Source organism: Phyllostomus hastatus, unplaced genomic scaffold (genome assembly GCF_019186645.2).
Source record: "Phyllostomus hastatus isolate PE091 unplaced genomic scaffold, TTU_PhHast_1.1 phas_contig_348, whole genome shotgun sequence".
Taxonomy (NCBI): domain Eukaryota; kingdom Metazoa; phylum Chordata; class Mammalia; order Chiroptera; family Phyllostomidae; genus Phyllostomus; species Phyllostomus hastatus.
The window spans coordinates 8,350,409-8,374,820 of NW_025333860.1; the positions used below are offsets into that span (position 1 = coordinate 8,350,409).

General features: G+C 42.5%; 1 protein-coding gene across 1 annotated transcript in view; it reads left to right on the plus strand.

Moving 5' to 3' along the window:
* The window catches only part of NUBPL (NUBP iron-sulfur cluster assembly factor, mitochondrial), a 269,067-nt gene extending 261,755 nt beyond the window's left edge, over positions 1-7,312 (plus strand). Inside the window, exon 12 of the mRNA XM_045841286.1 lies at positions 7,207-7,312. The gene's annotated coding sequence lies outside the window, so the exon portion shown is untranslated. The remainder of the gene's footprint in view (positions 1-7,206) is intronic.
* Positions 7,313-24,412: the final 17,100 nt, after the last annotated feature.

The following is a 24,412-nucleotide window of genomic DNA, read 5'->3' on the forward strand; positions in this document are numbered from 1 at the left end:
TCTGAAAGATTTGTATTATAACTTTAAGGAAATATTTGCTTTCTCCCAACTCCATTGCTGTGTGTGTGTGTGTGTGTGTGTGTGTGTGTGTGTGTGTGTGTGTGTTTTAAATACTAATGATTGGAGGAAGCACTCAAGAGGATGGCATCTGGCGGAGTAAGGAGTTGCCCCGCCATGGAGGGTAGCAGAGAGGAAGTGTGGAGTGCTTGAAGTGATTACATTTGCTGGGCCATCTGGTCATCAGGAAAGGGCTGTGTTTCCAATTTCACAGTAAATGAGGACAAGTTTATTAAGGAAGGAGAGCATTTAATGTAAGGAAGAAAGGAACCATACTTTATTTCTACCACTGAGTCTCAGCTTGCTTAGTTATGAACAGAAGGGTCACTTGTGAAGGCTGACCATCGGTATGACTCCGTGATGATGTTGTTGTCTGCGTTACTGGGGGAAAACTTGGAGACAATGATTTGGAGAGATGAGCAAGCATGCAAAGGTAGCCACTTGGAATGGAGTTACTCCGGTCCCCTAAAGTCTTTTCCCACCCCCACACACTCAGTGGAGGGAAGAAAGTGAGAGAAGGGGGTGAATTTTTCCCAGGCCAAAGGAGGAAAGCAGAGCTCCTGGTTCCTTAAAGTTCACTGCCAGAGACTCTTATCCAGGGATCATTTGGAAAGCCATGAATCAAATAAAGTTGATTAGCATCCATCCACTCTTCTAATTATTGAACTATACCATGCTTTAAAAGTTAAAGCCAAGCTCATGTTTTATTTACCACTTTTTTAAATAACATTCAAGGAGGCTGTAGGGGGGATATCAAGAAGAGGAAAAGAGATCAATGCAGAACGATCATATCCGCACTAAGCATTAAAATTGGTGTGCAGAGCGAGAGAGAGAGTTTGACGATGCGTCCACCTGTTACCCCTGCAGTGGGCTCATTGGCACCTTTGCAAACAATTGACACAGTTCTCTGATGGAACCTAAATGAAACAGAATGCTCAAATTCTGGGCTGTGGTTTACAGTGAGCGGCCTAAAACTTTTGTAGGGTTGGTAGAACCTGCAGTTTCATAGAAAAGTGCAGCTTGTTTCAATCAAGGTACAGCTAACCACAGAGTGTGGGAAGAAATTTTCCTCACCTTCTAAGAGACTATTGCCCAAATGGTCCTTGGTTTATTAGGAGTGCTTGTCAAGGTGAGAATTCTTTTCTGTTTCATTTGAAGCTGCCTGCATGGAGAGAGGGGTAAGGCTAGAAGTGGTTTGCCCTTCCAAGAAGAATGGAATGTGCAAAGGCTTGAAGGCCAAGATTTTAGTCAGCTTCCAGACCACAGACAAAAAGTCAGTGAGGCTGAAGCTGGACTGGGCCGGAGCTGAGCAGAGATGAGCTGGGAAGGTATGAAGGGCCAGGTCATGAAGGGCTTGCTGCCATGAGGAGTTGGGCCTTCCCTGATAAGAAGCCATTGGAGAATGTTAGCAAGCAGCCCTCCCTGTCTGACATCCTGGCTGGCAGCCTCCTCTGTGCTCTAAGTCCCACATTTGGGCTGCATGTGCTGCTTCATTGTGCATGTGGACAGCACAACCAGCACTTGAACCTCAAAACCTTTCTCAGTTTCCACTTTCTCAGCCTCCACTCCTCTGAATTTGTTCTCATCCACATTTACTATGCATCTGAAATCTGAAGTTCTTCTAATTCGGAATGTAGTACTTTACCATCTTTCCTGTTTTTGCATTCTCTTGCCCTCACTGAACTTGCTTCTCAGGACTTCTGATGCCTTGGTGTCCCTTCACCCAGCTCTTGCCCTCTCTCCAGACTTACCTTGTCTGTGTCTGTGTATGTGTGTAAAGAAAGGGAGAGGGGGGTGGAGAAATGGGTGGATGAAGGGAGAGGTTTTTAAGGAATTGGCTCACACAATTATGGAGGCTGACAAGTCTAACGTCTGCAGGGTGGGCTGGCAGGATGGGGACCCATGGAAGATCTGATGCTGTGGCTCAGATCCAAAGTTTGGCCATTGGCAGAAGTCCTTCCAGCTCAGGGAAGGTCAGTCTCTTGTTCTACTCAGATCTTCCACTGATTGGATGAGCACATTCACATTTGGAGGGCAACCTGCTTTACTCAGAGTCCAGTGATTTCAATGTTAACCTCATCACAAACATCCTCACAGAAACATCCAGAATGATGTTTGACCAAATATCTGGGCACCACAGCCCAGCCAAGTTGAAATATGAAATTAACTATGCCACTTTCCTTTCTTGACCAGCTTGGATGTACACAGTGAATGGTTTCACTTGCTTCTCCCTCACTGTCTTACCTTGTTGTATGACCACTATACCTGCTTTGTTAATGCCTAAGTTTGTATCACGCCTACAGTCTATTTTCTCTCCTCCTCAAACTGCTTAGCAACACTGAAGAAAACCACACACTCAAGTGGAGACAAAATATGTGGTCTCCAGCCTCAACAGGGTCTTCAAGGCTGCTGGGCACTGCTTGTGTCTGTGGTCACCTCCCCCTCTGTTCCCGCACAGGCTATTTCAGACCTCCTCAGTTCTGCGCAGTTCCTTCATCCCTGTTCCCTCTCTCTGCAGATAACTTACCTCTTAGTACATAATGAAAATCAGGAGTTTCAACCATGAGCCACCTCAGCTTGCTGCTTTTCCTTCCTGATTGAGCTATTTGGTTTTTTTTAATTGAATTTAATGGGGTGACATTGGTTAATAAAATTATAAGTTTCAGATGTACAATTTTATAATACATCATCTATATATTGTACTGTGTGTTCTCCATCCCAAGTCAAGTCTCCTTCCATCACCATTTATCCTCCTATTATCTTTTCCATGTTTCCCACCCCCCACCCCACTTTCCCTCTGGTCATCACCATACTGGTATCTGTGTCTGTGAGGTATTTTTGTTTGGGGTTTTTTTTGTTTGTTTGTTTTTGCTTAATCCCTTCCTTTCTCACCCAGCCCTGCAACTCTTCTCCCTTTTGGCAGCTGTCAATCTGTTCTCTATCTATGAGTGTTTCTATTTAGTTTGTCAGTTTATTTTGTTTGTTAGATTTCACACATAAGTGAAATCATTGTGTACTTCTCCTTCTCTGGCTAGCTTGTTTCACTTGGCATAATGTTCCCCAGATCCATCTACATTGTCCCAAAGGGTAAGATTTCCTTCTTTTTCATGGCCAACTAGTATTGCATTTTGTAAATGTACCAAAGCTTTTTTACCCACTCATCAACTGATGGACACTTGGGTTGCTTCCATAGCTTGGCTATTGTAAATAATGCTGCAATGAATATAGGGGTGCTTATATTCTTTCAAATTAGTGTTTCATGTTTCTTTGGATATATTCCCATAAGTGGAATCACTGGATCATGAGGCAGTTTCATTTTTAATTTCTCGAGGAACCTCTACACTGTTTTTCATAGCGGCTGCACCAATCTGCATTCCTATCAACAGTGCATAAATGTTTCCTCTTCTTTCTCCACATCCTTGCCAATGCTTGTTGTTTGTTGGTTTATTCATCATGGTTTTAACTCGAATTTCTCTGGTGATTAGTGATTTTAGGCATGTTTTCATATGTCAACTGGCTATCTGTATGTCCTCTTTAGAGAAGTGTGTATTCATGTCCTTTGCCCATTTTTTAATTGGAATGTTTAGTTTTTTGGTGTTGAGTTTTATAAGTTCTTTATAAATTTTGGATATTTACCCCTTATCAGATGTACCATTGGCAAATATGTTCTCATATTCAGTGGGTTGTGTTTCTTTTTTATTGATGGTTTCCTCTGCTGTGCAAAATTTTTTTAATTTGATGAAGTCCCATGTATTTGTTTTGTTTGCTGGTTTCTTTTGCCTGAGGAGATACATCAGAAAAAAATATTGCTGAGAGAAATGTCTGAGATTTTACTGTCTGTGCTTTCTTCTAGGACTTTATGGTTTCGAGTCTAACGTGCAAATCTTTAATCCACTTTGAGTTTATTCTTGTAAAGTGTAAGAAGTTGGTCTAGTTTTATTTTTTTGCACATATCTGTCCCATTTTTCCAACACCATTTATTGAATAGACTGTCTTTACCCCATTATATGTTTTTGCCTCTTTTGTCAGGTACTAATTGACTATAAAGACATGGGTTTATTTCTGGACCCTCTATTTTATTTCATTGATTTATGTGTCTGTTTTTATGCTAGCACCATGCTGTTCTGATTATTGTGGCCTTGTAGTATAGTTTGATGTCAGGTAGCATGATTCCTCCAGCTTTGTTCTTCTTTCTCAAGATTTTTATTGCTATTCATGGATCCACATAAATTTTTGGAATATTTGTTCTAGTGCTGTGAAATATGCCATTGGAATCTTGATAGGAATTGCACTGAATCTATAGATTGCTTTGGGTAGTATGGACATTTTAATGATGTTATTTCTTCCCATCCATGAACATGCTATATGCTTCCGCTTGTTTGTCTGAAGCATTTGAATTATCTCTTATGCTGACATAAGAGAATATTAGGAGTGGATAAAAAGCCCAACAGGCATTGACACTTTTTATTCAGAATTCATTGAGAGTTACTCTGCCTCTTTTCAGTTTTAACTATCCTGGTGTGCTGCTATCTTATCCCATTTTCCCCTGCTCTGTTTCTCACTTTCCACCTTGTCTCTCTAACCAGTGACTCAGTTTGAACTCAACATGCTGGCTTTGGCCTTCACACTCTTCAAGGTCACATGTTCTTGTGGCTGTTCTACTCAGGGTTGAAGGGAGTGGCATGGCCGGAGATGCCTATATTCAGTTCCTATACCTGTTGCTCAGCCAGATAACATGGCTGTTCAGAACTGCAGAGTCCTAGAGACTTTGGTGCCTCCACATCTAACATGGCACCCTATAGTTTTTACTCCTAGTCTTTCAGCAGTCAGCCAATGCTTGTAGCAATTACATATCTTCAAGAGGACCTCCTGACTCCCTCTGGTATACTAGAGTACCAAGAATCTGTACAAAAAGTGTTTCAGTAAGTTCTGGTCTCTGTGGAATAGGAAATGCCATTTGAATCTCCTCTAGACACACATGCTCCAGACCAGAAATGATTCACCTACTCTTTGAAGGGCAGAGGTCACTACCACCTGCCTACTGACTTCACGTTCCCTCCCCTCCATTGTAGTCCATTCCATCTTTCAGCTTGCCTCACTGGGAAAATGTCCACTTTCAACTCCTACATCTGACCCAGAACTGAGAATGGTGAACCCAAGTAGGATCTAGAAATGGCAAGACATGATGTCTGAGTGTGGTTGGGCAGATAGTACCAGTTAGGGAGAGGTGGCAACATGAAGAGAAGCAGGGTGTTATGGACGAGAGACGGTAAGCATTTTGGCCATGTTTAGTGTCAGGTGCCTGTGGAATGTATGTAAGCACTGTGACTTCCTGAGGGTTTTTATTAGGCCTTGATCACACAGCCTGACCTCTAGGCCGTATTCCCTTCCCTCTAGGCCATGTGATTGGACTTTCCATTTCATAGATCGCTAGAGCAAATGGAACAGTGCTGATCACCTAATTGTCATTTAAACAAGAGGGGATTTATTATGTGTGACTGAAAAGGCCCTTGTTAAAGCAGGAATATTTTATGCACTCCAGAGATAGGCCACAGCTTATGGCAGCAGCGACAGTCTCTCCGTCTCTGGACTGTCACCTCCTGACATCATTGCCTAACTGTTGATGGTCTGAAGTTCATCCCAAGAAGAGATCAGACATTGCGGAGCTAAGAGTGAGGGGAATACACTGCTAAAATTGCCAATAGCCAATTTTATTGTTTAGTTAAGAGCATAACTTCTACAGAACTATTTAATATAGTTCCTGAAAAAGACCTGTTTATTCATCAGTTAATCTAAACATGTAATATAACTCCTCCTTCAAATGCCAGCCAGCTCTTAACTGCAGCGCAGCCATCTGGGAGGGTCTGCAATTGTCAGCTATCATTCGCAACGCTGGGCAGCAACGAGCAGGCATGGGAGAAAACGTGTGCTAAGGACCCCCCAAGTCTATCTCTGCACTGAGAACCTGGCTCATTTTCCACACAAAGCCCCACTCTTAAAAGGCTATTTTGTGAATTCATAATGGCAAATGCCAGGTGTGTGTGTGTCCACATGCATGGGCACACATGCTTGAATGCTGGACCTTTGAAACAAACCATGCGACCTCTGGTCCATCAGAGTGACCATGTCAGGAAGGCAGCTCTGTGTTCAGCCTGGAGCTCAGGAAGGAGGGTGGGCTGCAGGTGGAGATTTCAGAGTCATTGAATGTTGATAGAAATTGAAGCATTTTGTTCTTTCTTAGGTACCTTTTGCACCCTTCAGATCCCAAATTCCCTAATGTCAGTATTGGAAATTATTTTCTTCTTTACTATACAAAGATTCAGTAGGCATGTGACTCTAAGGTTTTGTGATATTTTTCCCCATTATCTCACAGGTGTGAACACCATGGCAAATGGGGTATAAATAACCTTTTCAGTGGAAAAAAAACCAGGATATTTTGAAAAAAATTTTAAAAGATTTTATTTATTTTTAGACAGAGGGGAATGGAGGGAGAAAGAGAAGGAGAGAGAAACATTAATGTGTGGTTACCTCTCACACACCCTCCACGTGGGGGACCCAGCCTGCAACCCAGGCATGTACCCTGACTGGGAATGGAACCAGCGACCCTTTGGTTTGCAGGCCAGCACTCAATCCACTGAGCCACACAAGCCAGAGTGGACATTTTGAAAATTTAAAAGAGGAACATTTTAGAAGTCCTTTCATTAATTTCAGAAATATTAAAGGGTAAGGATAGGTCCTCTAAATGTCTTACAAGAATGAAATCCTTGAAGAATTTGCAATCAGCAAAAAATAGTCAACAAAGTGCACAGAAAAATGGACATGTCAATTGTCCTAGTTTTAAATTCTAAAGTACATCTAAAGGTGACAGAATTACAGAGAACTAAGTGAATGAACAAATGAGTGAGTCATTAAGTTCTCCTTGAGACTAAGTTAAGCTCTTTGGGAGTTCCTTATCTTCCTCAGCCTACTTAAGTTAATGGATGGTGTTCCTTTGGTGCCTGCGGGTCTCCCATTACTCCTAAACCAAAAGTTAAAAATGATAGGTCCAATATCCCTATTAATTCCATTAGTTAACTCTGCATTAGTTTTATCAAGTGCCACCAAGGAATCGCTCTCAGTCACCCAGTTTTCTTTTTCTTTTCCTCTCAGGTACAGAACTGCCCCAGATAATGTATGTTTCTCATTCATTCTTGGTGTCACATCTCCCAGAGAGGTATTGTCCCTGGGCCAGGGGATCAAACTTTCCAGGTCGGTGGCAATACATCGTACATTGATGAAACCAAATATGTTTTGCTGAGAATATTGATCAAATCATTCATTTTTACTGAAAGCTATTTACATTGATAGATGGTTAAATATCAGAGACAAAATAAATATGGATGATCTGGTATTACGGCCTCTGACACTTTTTTATTACTTTAATATTTTTCTATAGTCTGTAGGTGTGGATGGGTGCCAAACTGCATTTAATTTTTCTATGCCTCCCGGAATTGCAGCACTTGGTTTTATGTACTGATTCTCAAGGAAAAGATGTTTCTATATGAAGATGTGGTACTGTAACTTGATGATATGTCCACTGCTTTCTAAATACAATAAACTTTAATTAATAAGGATAGTTTAATGAGACATGCAGATTAATTGAAATATAGAATATTGAATCTTCCTAAAACAGGTTTTCATAATTCCCTTCCTTAATAAATTATAACCAGTATATTTATCATTTTTGATTAATCTGGATTTTATCACACTTTAGGATATAAAAAATCATATGTGCTTCTACTACAATATGTAGGCATATATGGTGGAAGAAAATAATTTCCTTCTTTTTTTTCCAGGACCTAGCCTCAGAATTATATTTGAACAACAACTAGAATAATTTCTGTCTGCTTGTTTTCTTTCAGTTGCCTTTTTAACCCAAGGGCTAACTGAGTACTGCCCCAAATTCAATTTCATTGGGAATTTAGTTATTTGAGGTTTTAAAATCACCATTAATCCTTTTTTTCCAATTTCAATTGGAAGTCATACATTTTAATAGATGTGTTTAAGTTGCTGACTAAGCCAAGCAAATGAATGTTCCCTGCGTTTTAGAGAGCAGGAATTTAAAAAGAAAATCTTATGTTACCACACATGTGAATCTATCTGCTGGTCGAATGCTATAATCATCTGTAGCCTTTCTTCTAACTCTTCCTTCATTATTCAGCCAATGAATATTTATCAAGTGTCTACAATCTGTCAGACAGGGTGTGAGATGCTAGAGAACACATCGATGACAAACCACAATCTTTCCTTCAAAGTACTTACAATGTTACCAAACAAAAGTGGGGTTTGGCTGCACAATGCCACCAAAAGGCAAACTCTAGAGGCAGAGGCTGGTGAGAAAGGAAAAAGGTTTTTATTTGAAGGCTGATTGATCTGGGAGACTGGGGGGATCCCCTTCTCAAAGCTCATCTCCCCTGGAAAACCCAGACACAAAACCCAGCTGTCTTCAGCAAGACCAAAACCAAAGCAGTGCCCAGAATTCTTGTTCCATTTAGAGTACTGCCGTTTGCAGCCTGAGATGGCTAAGTGGTCATCCAAGTAGCTTAGCTTGTTCCCAGCTGCTGTCTGGCTTCAGGCTCCTTCCTGAAGGCTGTGTGGAGCCAGCGCCCCATTGGCTATGCAGCTCCTAGGGCCACAAGGTCCCATGCTCCTGGCACCAGTGAGTGCTCCACCAGGGTAGCGAGAGAGAGACTCCCTCCTGGAGACCATGTGCCATGTAACTGCAAAGTTCATGTGACCCAAGAAGAGGACAGGCCTGTGTACTTTCTGAGTGCAGGTCCCTAGCAGCAAGCCACAAGCAAGAGAGAGCTTTCGTTGTTCCCCTGGGTTTATATTAGTTTCAGGTGTGGGATAAACTGGGCGCTTTCTCAGAATGACCAATTAACTTCCTAAACTTTCATGCACTTTGGGCGGGGCCACCTCCCAACCAACAATCCCTTTTCCCCCTGGCTAGACTGACAGGTCGCTGGTCCAGCGCCTCCCCTGCCACCATTTAACTTTGATTGCAGAGGTGGCTACATTTCCCTGGTCTCATCACAAATCTGGTCCTAGAAGGGGGTAGGAGGGCTTTTTCCCTCTTATCCAATAATCATGCTAGCCCTCTGTGTGCTCAGTGTAAGAACTTCTCTGCCGTTTTCTTGCCCGGTGCAGCGGGAGCATACACTTGGTTCACCATGGAAGTGCTTCGAAACTCAGTGTTCTTGCCATGGCCCCAGGCAGTTCATGAAGGTGTTACCTGGCTGCATGCCACGCCCTCAGTGCGTCAAGGAGCGTAGCTCAGTGCAGAAGTGACTCCCAGATTTCAACCCCACGGCCTAGTGTCATTTCCTCCAGCAGCTCCTCCTGATCCCTGCCCCAGCCTGCTCCCAGCAGTCCAGAAAGACTATCAGTATCAATAAGGCTAGTGGGGCACCAGACAGGGATTCTCTCTTCAGCATCACTGGCTGGTAGAGTCAAAGCTAGATAGAAGAAAGTTCATTATTCTCAGTCAATAAAAAAAGCAAAATTTAAGCAGTCTTCCTGAAAAATTCTAGCTCCCCATCTGTGAAAGTTTACAAGTCTTCAACAAATAATGGTATTAGATTAGTGGTCACCAAACTCTTGCATTCCTAAAAGTTTTGTTTAATCACAGATTGATGGTCCCTACACCAGAGATTCTGATTCTTCAGTAAGTGTGGGGTTGGAGACTGGAGAGGAAGCGCCATCTCTAAGCAGCTCCAGGTGATGCAGAGCTGCTGGCTGCGGGAATACACTTTGAGAACCACTGGTCTAAAGTATTTTATTTCTTAATAACCCTCCTTTTGGTGGTGATGATGATGATGTTAATAATGATGATGATAACGGCTCATACCTAGTGAGCTCTTGTGGATATTTTTCCATTTACAGCTGTCATTGCATTCAGTCTTCTCAACAACCCAATGAAATGGTTGTCATTACTATCCTCATTCTGCAGGTGAGGAAATAAACCTTTGGAGACGTTAATTAATTTGTGTAATGTCACAGAGTTAGTAAGTGACAAAGGCCAGGATGTGAACTTCACTCTTTGTGACATGTCTGTGTCCCACACACCATGTTCTCCTGCTCCCTGGACTGCAACAGAGCAGCGCAATCATGGTTTCCTCGGGAGACGCCCAAGACACCTGTTGAACCTGTGTCCACATGCCCTTGTACCTGGAGGATCCTGAGTAGATGGCACTTAGGGTTCTCGTGGAAAGAGTGAGCAGAACTTCCTAGTGGTCTATTCTAGTGGCTAATAGGCTTTTTGTGATGGGAAACTTACTTTTTAATTGGGTAAATGTTTCCATTTTACAGATTTTTAAAAGCCAATAAATCATCAAGAATTAGATAACTGTAGCACAGTACACCCAGTGGAGTAGGCCACAGCTCTAGATCAGTGATTTTCAACCAGTGTGCTGCAAGAATTTTAAAATATGCAGTACCTAGGATAGCAGAAGAAGAATCTCTTAAATTAGCCAAGGAGGCCTTCAACTTTGGAACTCCCTGAAGGTGAATCTGGTCACCAAAAAGATCCCAATTTATGACCATGACTCAAGGCTCCTGCTACCTATGCATTCTAATATTTTCCTTATCTAATTCCCCATTACCTTCTGTTGTAATTACTTACAGAAATGTAATTCAAGGCACAAATGCTACGCTCTTATATAATTTAAAATTTTCTAGTAGCCATGCTTTCAAGAGTAAGTAAAACACAGGTGATATTAATTTTAATACTATATTTTATTTAACCCAATATATCATAGTTTAAAAAAAACATGCAATACCTGACTATACAGTCATGAGCACTGACCTCTTTTCCCTTAAATGTTAAATAAAAAAATGACCACAGGCCACACAACAATAGCCGCCCAGTGTGAATGAGTCAAAATTATACTCTTTTTTTTTTTGCCAGATTGGCAGAAAATATATTTTTTCATGTGCTGCAGAATTTTAGTAATTAGTTTGTGTGTGCCATGAGATGAAAAAGGTTGAAAACCACTGCTCTAGATGAAACAGGATTTGACAGTCAGGAACAAGATCTACTTTTCCCAGAAGATCATACAATCCCCTCTGCTTACAAGTGTTTTTCAAAAGGTGCCTACAAAATTAGTTTGAGCTTTCCTGACCTAAGTTAAAGTACTTTTTACATATCTCCTGACATAAAAATAGTAATTATCCAGTATTAATTGATAGTTCTCTCAGGAGAACCCATCAATCTTTCCGGCAGGGAGAGGAAAAGGAGAGTGTGCTGGAGGTTCCTCGGCATCCTGGGAGGGGCCGTCTGGCTCCCCAGTTAGACGACATTGTCTGCTGGGGAATTGCTCCCATCTCCTGACCTAGCACTCTTCTCCCACCCACAGGGGCTTGGGAGCCATTTCAGGTGGGCAATTATTATAGTAATATAACATTATTACAATAAAGCACAAATACAGAAACAATACAAAACAAGTGTATAACTTAATGAATTATTCTGAGTTGAACATTCTTGAAATCAACACCAAGTCAAGAAACAGAACTTTCTCATCCATTGCGATGGTTAATTTTTGTTTCAGCTTGACCTGGCTAAAGGATTCCCAGGTACCTGGTAAAATAGTATTTCTGGGAGTATCTGTGAGGTGCTCCAGAAGAGATAGCATGTGAATTAAGTACACTGAGGAAAGATCACCCTGACCAAGGCAGGTAAGCATCATTCAATCCCTTCAGAAACTAGATAAAACAAAATGGTGGAGGAAGGGCAAAAGCTCTCTGTCTGAGCTGAGACGTCTATCTTTTCCTGCCCTCTGATATCAGTGCTCCTGTTTCTCAGGCTTTTGGACTCACACCAGGACTTATCCCATCATTCCCCCCATCCCCAGGCCTTTGGACTTGCACTAGATCACACCACTGGCTTTCCTAGTTCTCCACATTGCAGATGGCAGATCATGGGACTTCTCACCCTCCACAAATCACATGAACCAATGCTTATAATAAATCTCCTCTTATATAATCTGATTATATCCTCATGGTTCTGTTTCTCTGGAGAACCCTAACACATCCAGAAATCACACCATCCCTACAAACGTCACCATATCCTGACTTCATAATAATCACTTTGCTGTATCTTTATGGTGTTACCCTGCACTATAGTTTAGTCTTGCTCATTTTAAAACTCGATGTGTATTTACATCTCTCTTAACTCACAGATTCCCTCTCCATCCTTTTTTTTTCTTAAAATTTATGTGGAAGAATCCAGGCCGTTTGACATTTAGCTTCCCCAAAATCTAGATTTTGCTGATGGCTGTCTCTTGACACAGTACAACACATTCCCCTGTCCTCAATATTTTCTGAAAATTGGCAGCTGGATGCAGACACCAAACCAGATTCTTGTTTACTCACATTGGCAGTATTCTAGGTGGTATTTGGCAAGATCGTGGGAGGCACATGATATCTGCTTGTTTCCCTTTTTTAGGATAGTAACAGCTTTGAAGCTTAAAGTCTACATCTATTCATTCACTAGAGTTGCAAAACAATGCCATTCTAATTCCATCATTTCTTTTTTTTTATTAGTTGGAATAAATTTATAAAGATACTTCATTTACTATTTACCAATCAGTGGTATAAATCATGTAGGGAAAGAAGGATAAATGTTTGACTCCTTCCCTTTATTTACTAATTCTCATGAATTACTTCTGTGTCATACTTCAAAGGTGACCAATTTCTTTTTTAAAAGATCATTTGAAACTCATGAATTTAAACATATTTATAGGTTTAAATGTATTGTGTTTATTGCCATTACTAAAACTCAAATCATCACATCTTTGGTCAGTGGGAGCCTATTCAAGGGGCTCCTAAGTCCTTTGGACATGACCCAAGCAGTCTCTGGCAGTGTCCTAGCTTTCTGGTATAACAAGGTGTTCCAGGCTTATCTTGTGTACTGTACCTGCCATACCTGGAACCTACCATTTCTCTAATAAGCTCCAGGTTCTTTTAGTGAGAAACTGTTTTAAAACTATATTTGGTGGTAAGATGCTCATTGCTACTGTATCAGTCTTTGTTTCCAGGCCTTTTCAGTTGACAGATCTAGGAAAGATACATGCAGATAGACACATACATACATGCTTGCATATATTTCACATCTTCTCATTTCCCATTCTGCCCCTAAGTTCCTTGAGCATGTTTATAACCATTATTTCGAACTCTGTATCTGGTAGATTGCTTGCCTCCATTTTCTTTAGTTCTTCTGAAGTGTTCTCTTATTCTTTCATTTGGGACTTGTTTCTTAGTCTTCCCATTTTGCTGCCTCTCTGTATTTGTTTCCTATATTAGACAGATCTGCTCTGTCTCCCAGTCTTTGTATGGTGGCCTTATGTAGTAAGTATCCTGTGGGGCTCATTGGTACAGTCTCCTTGATCACCTGTGCCAGGTGCTCCAGGGATGTCCCTTGTGAAGGTTATGTGAAACCTGCTGTTGTAGTTGATTCTTGATTGCTGGTGGCCCATTCATAGGTGGGGTTGACCCTCAGGCTGGCTGACTATGAGGACTGACCGGTTCACAGCGTATGAGCCTCTGTGCAGGAGTTGACCCCATGAAGCGGAGTTCACCCCAGCAGGGTCTGGTGCTTGCCCAGATCCTCCTTTGTTGTGCCACTTGTGGAGCTAATCAGGTTAATTCTCTTTCATCTTATTCGAGTTTATGCCCAAATTAACTGTGCTCTTGGATGAAGGTCCAGGCACAGGTATTTATTAGAATGACTGTGTGGCTCTGCTTCCCCTAGGACTTCCATCAAAGTGTAAAATTAAAAGGATGGACTCACATCTGCCTTTCTAACTGTCTTAACACAAAGATGGTCACATCCTCTCCAAGTAGAAAGAACAACAATAGAAAGTACAAGCAGGGTCCCAGCAGGAAACAGATGGGACACTCAAATTGGGATACGTCATGGAGGGTTTAATAAAGGGACGGTTTACAAAGGTGTGGCCAGGGCACAATGAAACCACAGTGATAGAGTGACACCCCGAGTCTAGTGAATAGTGGGGCAGTGACCAGCCCTGGGCCTAAAGGGACAGCTTCATGTGGAGATTCCTCTATTGACTTACCTTTGATAGAGGGAGGCACCAGCCTGCATGACACTGCAGGGAAGGAGCCCAAGGAATAAACACCTGACCTCACCCTCCTCTCTCCCCTGATCTCCTGCTGGGATCTGCATTGGTGGAACCCAACCAGAAGCCAGAGAGTGAAACAGCCACCCTAGTCACTCTCCCAGGGCACAGACCAGGAGACAAGGTGGGAGGTGAATAGTGAACACAGAGAGACACATGGAAGATGGCTGGCAACAGGGAAAGACCAGGAGTTCAGTGTAGATACAAGAGGTCTACCAGATGTCAAGAGCAGGTATCGGGTGTGCAGCTACATCTAACGCTGCAGTGCAGGCTAAGGCCTGAACTCCAGATACTTGGGACTCAGCACATGGATGCTTTTTAATGCCATGTGACCAAAAGTGATCATGAAAGAGGAGTGAACAGAAATGAGGACCAAGGGCAGAGACCTAAGGACCTCCTAGCTAAGAGGCTGGGAAGAAAGAAAAGCTTCAGAGGACGGAACCTGGAAGGCAGGTGAGCATAGGAGGGAGGGAAGGACCAAGTGCAGGTGTCACAGGGTCTCACAGGTCAGCCTAGAGGAAAGAGGAGAAGGGCCATCACAAGTGACCTCACCACCTCGTGGTGGAGCCTGGGGGGCCAGAGCTGGGCTGTAGAGCTCGCCAGAGAGATAGGAGCAGAGAACTGAGAGTGCGAATGTGAGCAACTCCTTTGAGGAGTTTGTGCTGCAAAGAGAAGAAAAGATTGGGGAAGGGGCACTGACAGGGGAAGTGGAATCAAGAAAAGGTTGACTTCTCAGAAGGTGTGTACACTGAGGGAATAATCTAAAAGGAAGAGCAAAATCGATGGTAGAGGAGACAGGGCGCTTCGGCACCAAGGGGCACACAGGCCCCGACCCTAGTTGCAGCTGCCACTCAGCTCTAGCCAGTTGTTGCCAGGTCTCTGATTTCTCCAGAGAAGCTAGAAATTAACCTTGAAAAATAAAAAGAAATCTAATATTTAAATGTTGGCAACATTCAGAGAAGTAAAAAAAAAATTTAACTCTGAAGTACAAACAAAACTCCTCTGCAGATCTGCAGGCTGCCAGTTGGCAACCTCTCCGCTACGGGCAAGTTTTACCCCTTCTGTGGTTACCAGGTGTGGCCTCCTGTTTCAGGGACCTCTGAAGGACACGGGGAGTTTGATCTCTAAAATGTTTGAACTTGTGAGGGCCCTGCAGCGGTGCTCGGCCAGGGCGGTTAATGATATGGTCATTGTCCCCTCTGTAAAGGTCAGCGGAACTGAGGTTGCCAGAGCCGGCTGCACATCCTATACTTAAGTCCTCACAGCTAATACTTAGGCTTCACGTATGCCCTTTACCTACCCCTCACTAAGGAAACTTACTATTTTCTGCAGGCCAATGCAAATAAAGGTCACCAAGAGACACTCTTCAGCCAAACACTGAACGCTGGCATGCGGTGGAAGGGCTGATTGTATGCTCCCAGCTAATAAAAAAAATGCCAATCAAAGGGGGCCTTTGCCTGGTCTGAAGCTCAGAAGGAGCCCTGGCTGTCTGTGAGGGCCCCAAGCAGGACAGTGCGTGGGTTTCCAAGGCTGTCCAGCACCTGCACAGAAAAACTGCAGAGCCTGGCAAGTTTCCAGCCCTTCCCTGATGCAGGGAGGGCACGAGCCTTCCAGGCTGGCTCGGGCACACTGCCGCCTTCCTCCAGAGATGAGAATAAAGAGGAAAGCCACCTTGGGTGGGCTGCTGCATGTTTACACTCACAAAACTGGTCTTTATAATTGGGTTAAAATCCCAGATCTCTCCAATTTTCGCCATGTGAATAAAAGCATTAAAATGCTTCTTGGGTCACAGTGCTGTTTTCCCTAGTGGTCGGTGCCTGCCTCCAGCTGGAAGTGTAATGTCAGCCCCAGAAAAACTATTTTAAATCATTTCCTCCTGTTTAGGAATGAATCACCAAAGCTTCAGTTGGAACAGAAACAGCTTTCATCTCGGAAACATTCTGCTCCCACTCACCTTTGGTTTAGTCCTGGAGACAGAACAATGTTCCAAGCCCCCGTCACACTGGTAAGCTCTAAGCACTCCTGTGTCACCTACATCCAGCTAAAACCTGCCTAGGCAGAGGAAGGGTGGGTAAAGAGGGCTTAAGCAAGCTGAGGAGAAAAGAGAGTTCTCTATTTTAAAAAAATTGCTTTTAAATGTTTTCACCAGGAAGGCTAAAATAGTTCTACCTGCTCTAAGTGGGAAGGAAACTAGGGGACCAGTTATTAAAGAGCTCTTATTTGGTAGGGAAGGATTTTGGGAAGATGGCAGTTTGACAAGCATAGTTTTTCAATCTCTCCAAATCACCACATAAAAATAGAACAAGATAGCAAAACCCAAAACCAATGGACAACATTTATAACAAAACTGGATGACAAGGTAATCTCATGAATCCCCAAATGTAAATGGATGGAGACAAACCAACCCTCACAAGACCTGGGTGGAAGCTCACCTGTGCAGGAGAAAGAAGAGAAAGCAATGGGGTTTCTGACTAATGGACCCTAGAACATAAAAACCGCAAATAGAGTTGACACGTCTCACTGGAAAAGAGGGAGGACCAACGTGAGAAGAGCAGCTGAAACTGGGGGTTGTGCCCTTACCTCTAGGCAGACAATGCAAGGGACCTGCAGCCAGCGGGACTGAAGGGCCCTGTGAAGTCCAGGCTCCCTTCCACGTTGAGGCCTGCGCTGGGGAGAAGCTGCCGAAGCGCAATCTAAGCTGAGCAGAGCAGGGACGACAGAGACAAAGGAAAGAGAAGTTCAAACAGAAGTGGGGGCGAGAAGCACGGCCAAGAAAGCTGCAATACATTTGAACACTACACAAAAACTACAAAAGAGCATCCTAAGGAATGCTTTGCTGAACCCCCACCTCATTCTAAATTTCAGAAAAACAAATTTCACTAAAAATGACCTATAGAAAACTATCAAGATACATACCATGCAAAGTTATTATTAGAAATAAAATAAGGAACTGAATAGCATCCCACAAGCAAAAAAAAGCTTGCCAGAAAGACATGTCCAGAATATGGAACAAAACTGTAACCTAACATTTCAAAATGAGTTAGAAGACATTAAGAAAATGATAGGAGGATCCCTCCTTCCAGGGTCAAACTGGAATTACAACTAAAATATACAGCAATCAACTTGAATAACCAACTGAAGACTTCTAATGAAGGATTTACAGAAGAAGCCACATTGAGACTTGTAGGAAGGGCGGAGACACAAAAAGGGCTGGCCCCACACCCACGTGAGAATCTGAAGGATATCTCAGCTGCAAAGGTCGCCTGAGGACTGAGGGGTCGCAGTCTCCCAATGCCCCAGCCGAGAGCAGCAGAGCCAGAAGAGGAGCTCATGGAACATCTGGCTGTGAAAATCAGCAGGAATTCCATCAGCCAGGGAGACACAGGAGTCTGCTACAAACCCAGGCACCCTCTTAAAGAGCCAGGGCATAAAATCTCATTTTCAGCCACTCACCCTGGGCTCCAGTGGAGGGAACTGTGTGGCTTTGTGGAGAAGGCTAAAGAAACAGCCGCCAAGTTCCCTATGCTGAATCTCACACCATACACCAACGCTGTCCTTCCTGTGTCGAGCACTCCCCTCAACACAACATCAGCCCAAGAAAACACACTAGCCCCACCCTCTGGGTTCCCTGCGACCTCACCCTGCTGAGTTCATACTCATGGAGGACTTTGCTGGCTGCTGCCAACCTGGGCCCACAGTACAGAATTTCTTACAGGGCTCCTAGGAAGGTATGGGCAGATTCAGGGTGCCAGAGATGAACAGGGAATAGCTGAGTTGCATGACTCAAAGGAGAAGAATATTTTTCCCCCCTCATGCCCAACCAGTGTTGCCTCTTCCCCCGCAAAATGCACTAGCCCTATCCTCCCAACTTCCCTGTGGCCAGCTCTGCTGAGCTCTAGCCCTACAGAGGAGTCAGCTGGCTGCTTTCAGCCGGGGCATATGTTGTACTTTCTTGGAAGGCTCTCAAGGAGGTCTGGGCAGACTCGGGGTGGCAGAAACTCTGAGCTGTGTGGCTCTAGGGTAAGGGCCATTTTTCTCTCACACACCAGCCCTACCATTCCTGTGCACAGCCCTCACTCCACAGAGCCAAATCTTGATCTGTTTTAGATAGATGAACTCTGCTGGCCCCACCCTGATGACTCCTGAACCCTCCCCCACCACAAAGGCCTGCAGGCCCCTGGAGGGGATGGCTGGCCTTGGAGTACCCTGAGGCTTTTGCTGAGTAGCCTGAGACCAGCACTGATACTGAGTTTGAACTGGTATCAGCCTGGTGAACATGATTTGCCCCTACCTGATGACTCACTGAGAACCTACCTCATGCAACCTGCGTACCAGCAGAGGCTCTTTCAGTGACTGAGCCTATCAGGGAGCTGGCAGGCAAAGCAGATATCAGGGGTGCCTTGGGCCTTTTGCTGACCTGCCCCCTGGATCAGTGCTGGTGGAAGCCGGCCCTAGTGTACATTTGGCCCCTCCCACGCACACCCTGGCCTAGCAGAAGCAGCCACAAATTATGGATCACTTTGCAGCTCCAACCAGGTAGCCCAGGGCTGATCACAGGCAGTGACTAACATTGACCTACACTGGAGTCCCTCCTAAGATGCCACAGAACCAACTTTCTATTGCTGTTCTTTCTACTTGGAGAGGATGTGACCATCTTTGTGTTAAGACAGTTAGAAAGGCAGATGTGAGTCCATCCTTTTAATTTTACACTTTGATGGAAGTCCTAGGGGAAGCAGAGCCACACAGTCATTCTAATAAATACCTGTGCCTGGACCTTCATCCAAGAGCACAGTTAATTTGGGCATAAACTCGAATAAGATGAAAGAGAATTTGCCCTAGATAATGACTTTGCTGCACACAGCAAGCCACTCACAGACTCATGTGGTCCAGTATGGCTGTGGAAATAAAAAATTGTGATTCATAGAAACCTTCCGAGAAGGCTGCAAACTGCATTCCAACACATTTCCAGCCATTTGCCAAGAAACATGTAGTAGAGAAATATTACATCTCCTTAATCTGAAGAGTAGCATTGATTTAGCTGCCAGAGACAGAGGAAACTAGGATCATTATTAATTTATCTACAGACACTGACCCAAGCCATTCAATAAACGGGGTTTAACTCAAGGATTGTGTTTCATTGATGCCAATGTTTACTCTTGTTGTTAATGCTATCTGTGTGCTCAGAAAAAACATAAAACCCTCAATTAAGCAATGTCCTAGCTTGTTAATGCTTCGTGTTCTTATTGCATCTGATTGAATATAAAAGGAAGAAATATAATAGCCCTTCTACTGGCAATAGTTGGGACAACAGAAGAGGAGACTTCCCTTGACATGGAATTGTGAGATGGGCAGACATTTTATTTCTACTCTCACTTTCACTTCCTGTCCTTCTCCTCTCTCAGAACTCCTTTCACTCCTAACTTCAAGGATTTAGATGCAGCCCTGTTTTTCTTTGTACAAGTAAAACAATCTGATAAATGTATTAACATGAAATCTTTACAGAGAAGATCTATGGACTTTTCCAAGGGCATTTTTGTTTTTAAAACTACAAGAAAAAAATAACAAAGATAAAACATAGATTAAGATGAAATAAGTATCAGTAACATATCAGTTGGGGTCAAAATTATTTTTAAGAGCCAAGATAAAGGGAAAAGAATCAGAAAGGGCAAATAATCTGAGAAGCAAAGATTTATGTACAAGGAGGATGATTTCACAATTATTTATTTTGATAGAAGCACTGAAAATACAATACAACAAAGGAATGGTTAGATAAAGTGTAACATAGCCATACATAGTTAAATTAATTATTATATGCCTGTAACCACCCCTCAAACATCATCTTTTCAAAGTATATTTGAACACAGGAAATTGTTCAACATAAAATGTTAGTACAAAAAGAAATTATATATTTGGTATTATTATTGTTTTTTAAGTATATTTTATTTATTATGCTATTACAGTTGTCCCATCTCCCCCTTACTTCCCTCTGCCCTGCACCCCCCCCTGCCACCCACATCCCCCCTTAGTTCATGTCCATGGGATGTACATATAAGTTCTTTGGCTTCTACATTTCTTCTACTATTCTTAACCTCCTCCTGTCTATTTTGTACCTACCACTTATGTCTCTTATTCCCTGTACCTTTTCCCCCATTCTCCCTCCCCCCCTCCCCACTGATAACCTCCATGTGATCTCCATTTCTGTGATTCTGTTCCTGTTCTAGTTGTTTGCTTAGTGTTTTTTTTGTTTGTTTGTTTGTTTTTAGATTTGGATGTTGATAGTTGTGAGTTTGTTGTCATTTTACTGTTCATAGTTTTGATCTTCTTTTTCTTAGATAAGTCCCTTTAACATTTCATATAATAAGAGCTTGGTGATGATATACTCTTTGAACTTGGCCTTATCTGGGAAGAACTTTATCTGCCCTTCCATTCTAAATGATAGCTTTGCCAGACAGAATAATCTTAGATGTGGGTTTTTGCCCTTTATGACTTTGAATACTTCTTGCCACCCCTTTCTTGCCTGTAAGGTTTCTTTTGAGAAATCAACTGATAGTGTTATGGAAATTCCTTTGTAGATAACTGTCTCCTTTTCTCTTGCTGCTTTTAAGATTCTGTCCTTATCTTTAATCCTGGCTAATGTAGTTATGATGTGCCTTGGTGTGTGCTTTTTTGGGGTCCAACTGCTTTGGGACTCTCTGAGCTTCCTGGACTTCCTGGAAGTCTATTTCCTTTGCCAGACTAGGGACATTCTCCTTTACTATTTTTTCAGATAAGTTTCCCATTTCTTGCTCTTCTTTTTCTCCTTCTAGCACCCCTATGATTCGAATGTTGGAATGTTCAAAGTTGTCCTGGAAGTTCCTAAGCCTCTCTTCAGGTTTTTGAATTTTTGTTTCTTCATTCTGTTCTGGTTGAATGTTTATTTCTTCCTTCTGATCCAGACCATTGATGAGTCCATTTCCTTCCCATCATTGTTAGTTCCCTATACATGTTCCTTATTTTACCTTTAATAGCCTTCACTTTTTTCTCTATTTTGTGACCATACTGAACCATTTCTGTGAGCATCCTGATTACCAGTGTTTTGAACTGTGCATCTGTTAGGTTGCCTATCTCTTCATTGCTTAGTTGTAGTTTTTCTAGAGCTTTGATCTGTTCTTTCATTTGGGTTGTATTTTTTTTTGTTTGTTTCCCATTCCTGTTACATAGTAAGGGGCAGAGCAACCCATGTTGCTGCCTTGTGGTGCTGTATGTAGGGTAGGGATCAGAGAGGGAATGCTGCTTGCTGAGCTCTTAGTTGGCTTTAAGTCACTTCCTCCACTACCCACAAGCAAATTGGGCTCTTCCGGTGCTGATTCCTGGGTGGGCGGGTTTGTGTACATTCTAGGACCCTGTGAGTTTCTACAATGAACTCTCCTGGAGACTGGGAGTTTCTCCTGGCACCTCAACCCCCACAGGTTTTTTCAGTCAGAGTTTTTGAGGCTTTAGTTCCCCGCACTGGAACCTTGGGTTGATAGTCTGTCTTGCCCCCCAAGCTTTTCCTCCCAGTTCATCCACATGCAAATGTGGGACTGCCTCCTCCACCAGCTGCTGCCTTGCCTGCCCCGGTACTCCAGCTGCCACTTTGCCCCAAGTCCTCTTCACCCTAGCTGCCTGTCTCCACCCCTCCTACCAGTCTGGTTGACTGTTTCTTAACTCCTTGGTTGTCAGACTTCCATACAATTTGATTTTTGGTAGTTCTGGTTGTTTTTTGTTTTTAAATTTGTTGTTGTTCTTCTTTTGGTTGTGCAAGGAGGCACAGTGTGTCTACCTATGTCTCCATCTTGGCTGAAAATTTGTATTCTCATTTTGATTACATGTATGCACATTACATACCTGCACACCTATGTTAATAAAGGACTGGGATGGCCCCTGCTGCAGTGCTAGCAGTGATTATCTCTGGATGACAGTCTTACAGATGATCAGTATTTGATTCTTTATAAGTTCTGTATTTTATGAATTGTTTTGCAATAAATATTTGAATTTTATAATTAAAGTCGGAAAATTACTTTTTAAAGGAAAGTACATTGATATACAGAAAGAAGTGGTGGAATTTCAGGCAGTAAGGAATGGGCATTTTAATGGGTATGAGAGCCTTCTATTATATCGTATATATTCGACAACAGTAGTTAACAACAGGTTTCATAGAATAATAATAAGAACCTTTATGGTGTACTTACCATTATGCATTAACATACTTTATATTCATTGTTCCTTGTTTAATCCTTTTAACAGCAACAAAGTAGGTGTTAGGATTGTCCTAAAGAGGCAAGTAAGGTTAGAGAAATTAAGTTTGGGTAACACAATCATTTAGGGTAACACAAGCTGCTATAACATAAACCTGAAATCTCACTGGATTAAAAAAAAAAGGAAGACAATACTTTGTTTATTTATTTATTTTAGAGAGAGAAAGGAGAAGGGAGGGAGACAGAGTAAGAGAAACATCAATGTGAGAAACATTGATCAGTTGCCTCCTGCACACACCAGGGATGGAACCCACAACCCAGGCAGTGAACCTGTGACCTTTTGGTTTATGAGACGATGCTCCAACCAATTGAGCCATGCCAGCCAGGGTGGAAGATAATTCTTTAATCATGTAAAGGATATTTCTTAATCATGTAAAATCCCATTGACAGCATCAGAGGGGCACAAGGTGGAGTTTGCATTCCATGCACTGAAGGAGGTCCTGCTGTCTTCAACACATGGCTTCCAAGGTTGTCCCCAATAGTCATGTCAGGCCAGCAGCCAGGACGATGAGATCATGGAGCACTGTGACCTTTTGTGGGTCAGAATTCTTACCCACATTTCAGTGGCTCAATCATGTCGCTCCTAACTGCAAGGGAGGCTAGGAAATAGAGTCACAGGAGAAATGGGAACAGGGTTTAGAGAATGGCTCTCTAATTTCTGTGATGTGAGATAGCTTGCTAGAGATCACACACCAAGTAAGTGGAGCAGGACCTGAATATAGTCAATCTCGTTCCAAAGATGACATCTTAACCACAGAGCTAGATTTTACACTGCAGAGGTCAAAAGGTTAAAAACTGACTCCCTTAGGCATTGGCTTACAGAGCAGCAGTCAGTGTCTTTGGAGATGAGATAGTCAACCTTTTGTTTTTACTTATTTGTGAAAAGGAGCTTTTATTGTGTTTTTTAAAAGTTAGATTCAAAATGAAAGGAGAGGTTGAGACATGGCCAAGGCTAAATACCCAAGAATGGGCAGACATCTAAGAATTATAGACGGGATGAGCTGAGATAGGTGAAGAATTGCTTTCCATGGCAATAAGGTAGATTTTAATAGAGTGTAATGCAAGAAAAATAGCATGTTACAAACTGATGACAAAGGAAAAGAAAAAGTGCTTAGCACATATTCTATCAAGAATAGTCTTCAAGTAAGAAAGAGCAGAACAAACATAATTACAAGGGAATTGGAACAGATGCAAAACAACGAGTACTCAATTCACTGCTCTAGAAAATGAATTCTAGAGTATGTGTTTCACGAAGATGGACTAGGTGCACACACTTGCCTTCCATTATTCCAAGGATCCAATAAAAAAGGAAGTATAAACAGGGACAGGGAAGAGAATGGCCCTGGGTTTCACAAAAGAGTGAAATACTTTAACAAGTTTCTGGAAGGTGGAAGGAGGTTGAGATGAGTGGACAGATGCAAGGCAGGGAAAAATGACAGCCTAGCACCAGTAGCAGGGGACAAGGGAGGCAGGTGTGAGTAGTGAGACTAAAAATGGCAAGGGGGTTGGGTGGGGAAGCAGGTATATATATTGAAGGTCTATCTATAGAAGAATCTGTTAATGTAGAAATGACAATATACCTGAAACAAGGTTGAATGTGGGAATGGAAAAGGTGGGGAGTCAAGTCATCAATTTTTATATAAAAGAAAGAGGTTTGAATATAATTTAATGCTACAGTAATGATTGATAGAAAAACTAAAAACCATTTTTGATAAAACATTGAGAAGAGAATAGAGCTGTACTCTCAACATTCAATATTTCTTGGCAGGATATCGCAATTCCCTCCTGATGAAGTCTCCCCACTTTGCTCTCCAGTTGTGCCAAGCTATGCTGTATGAGATGTCTTTTTAGCATACAACTCTGCTTATATTTCTTTTCTTACAATTTCCAATAACCCCTATGAAT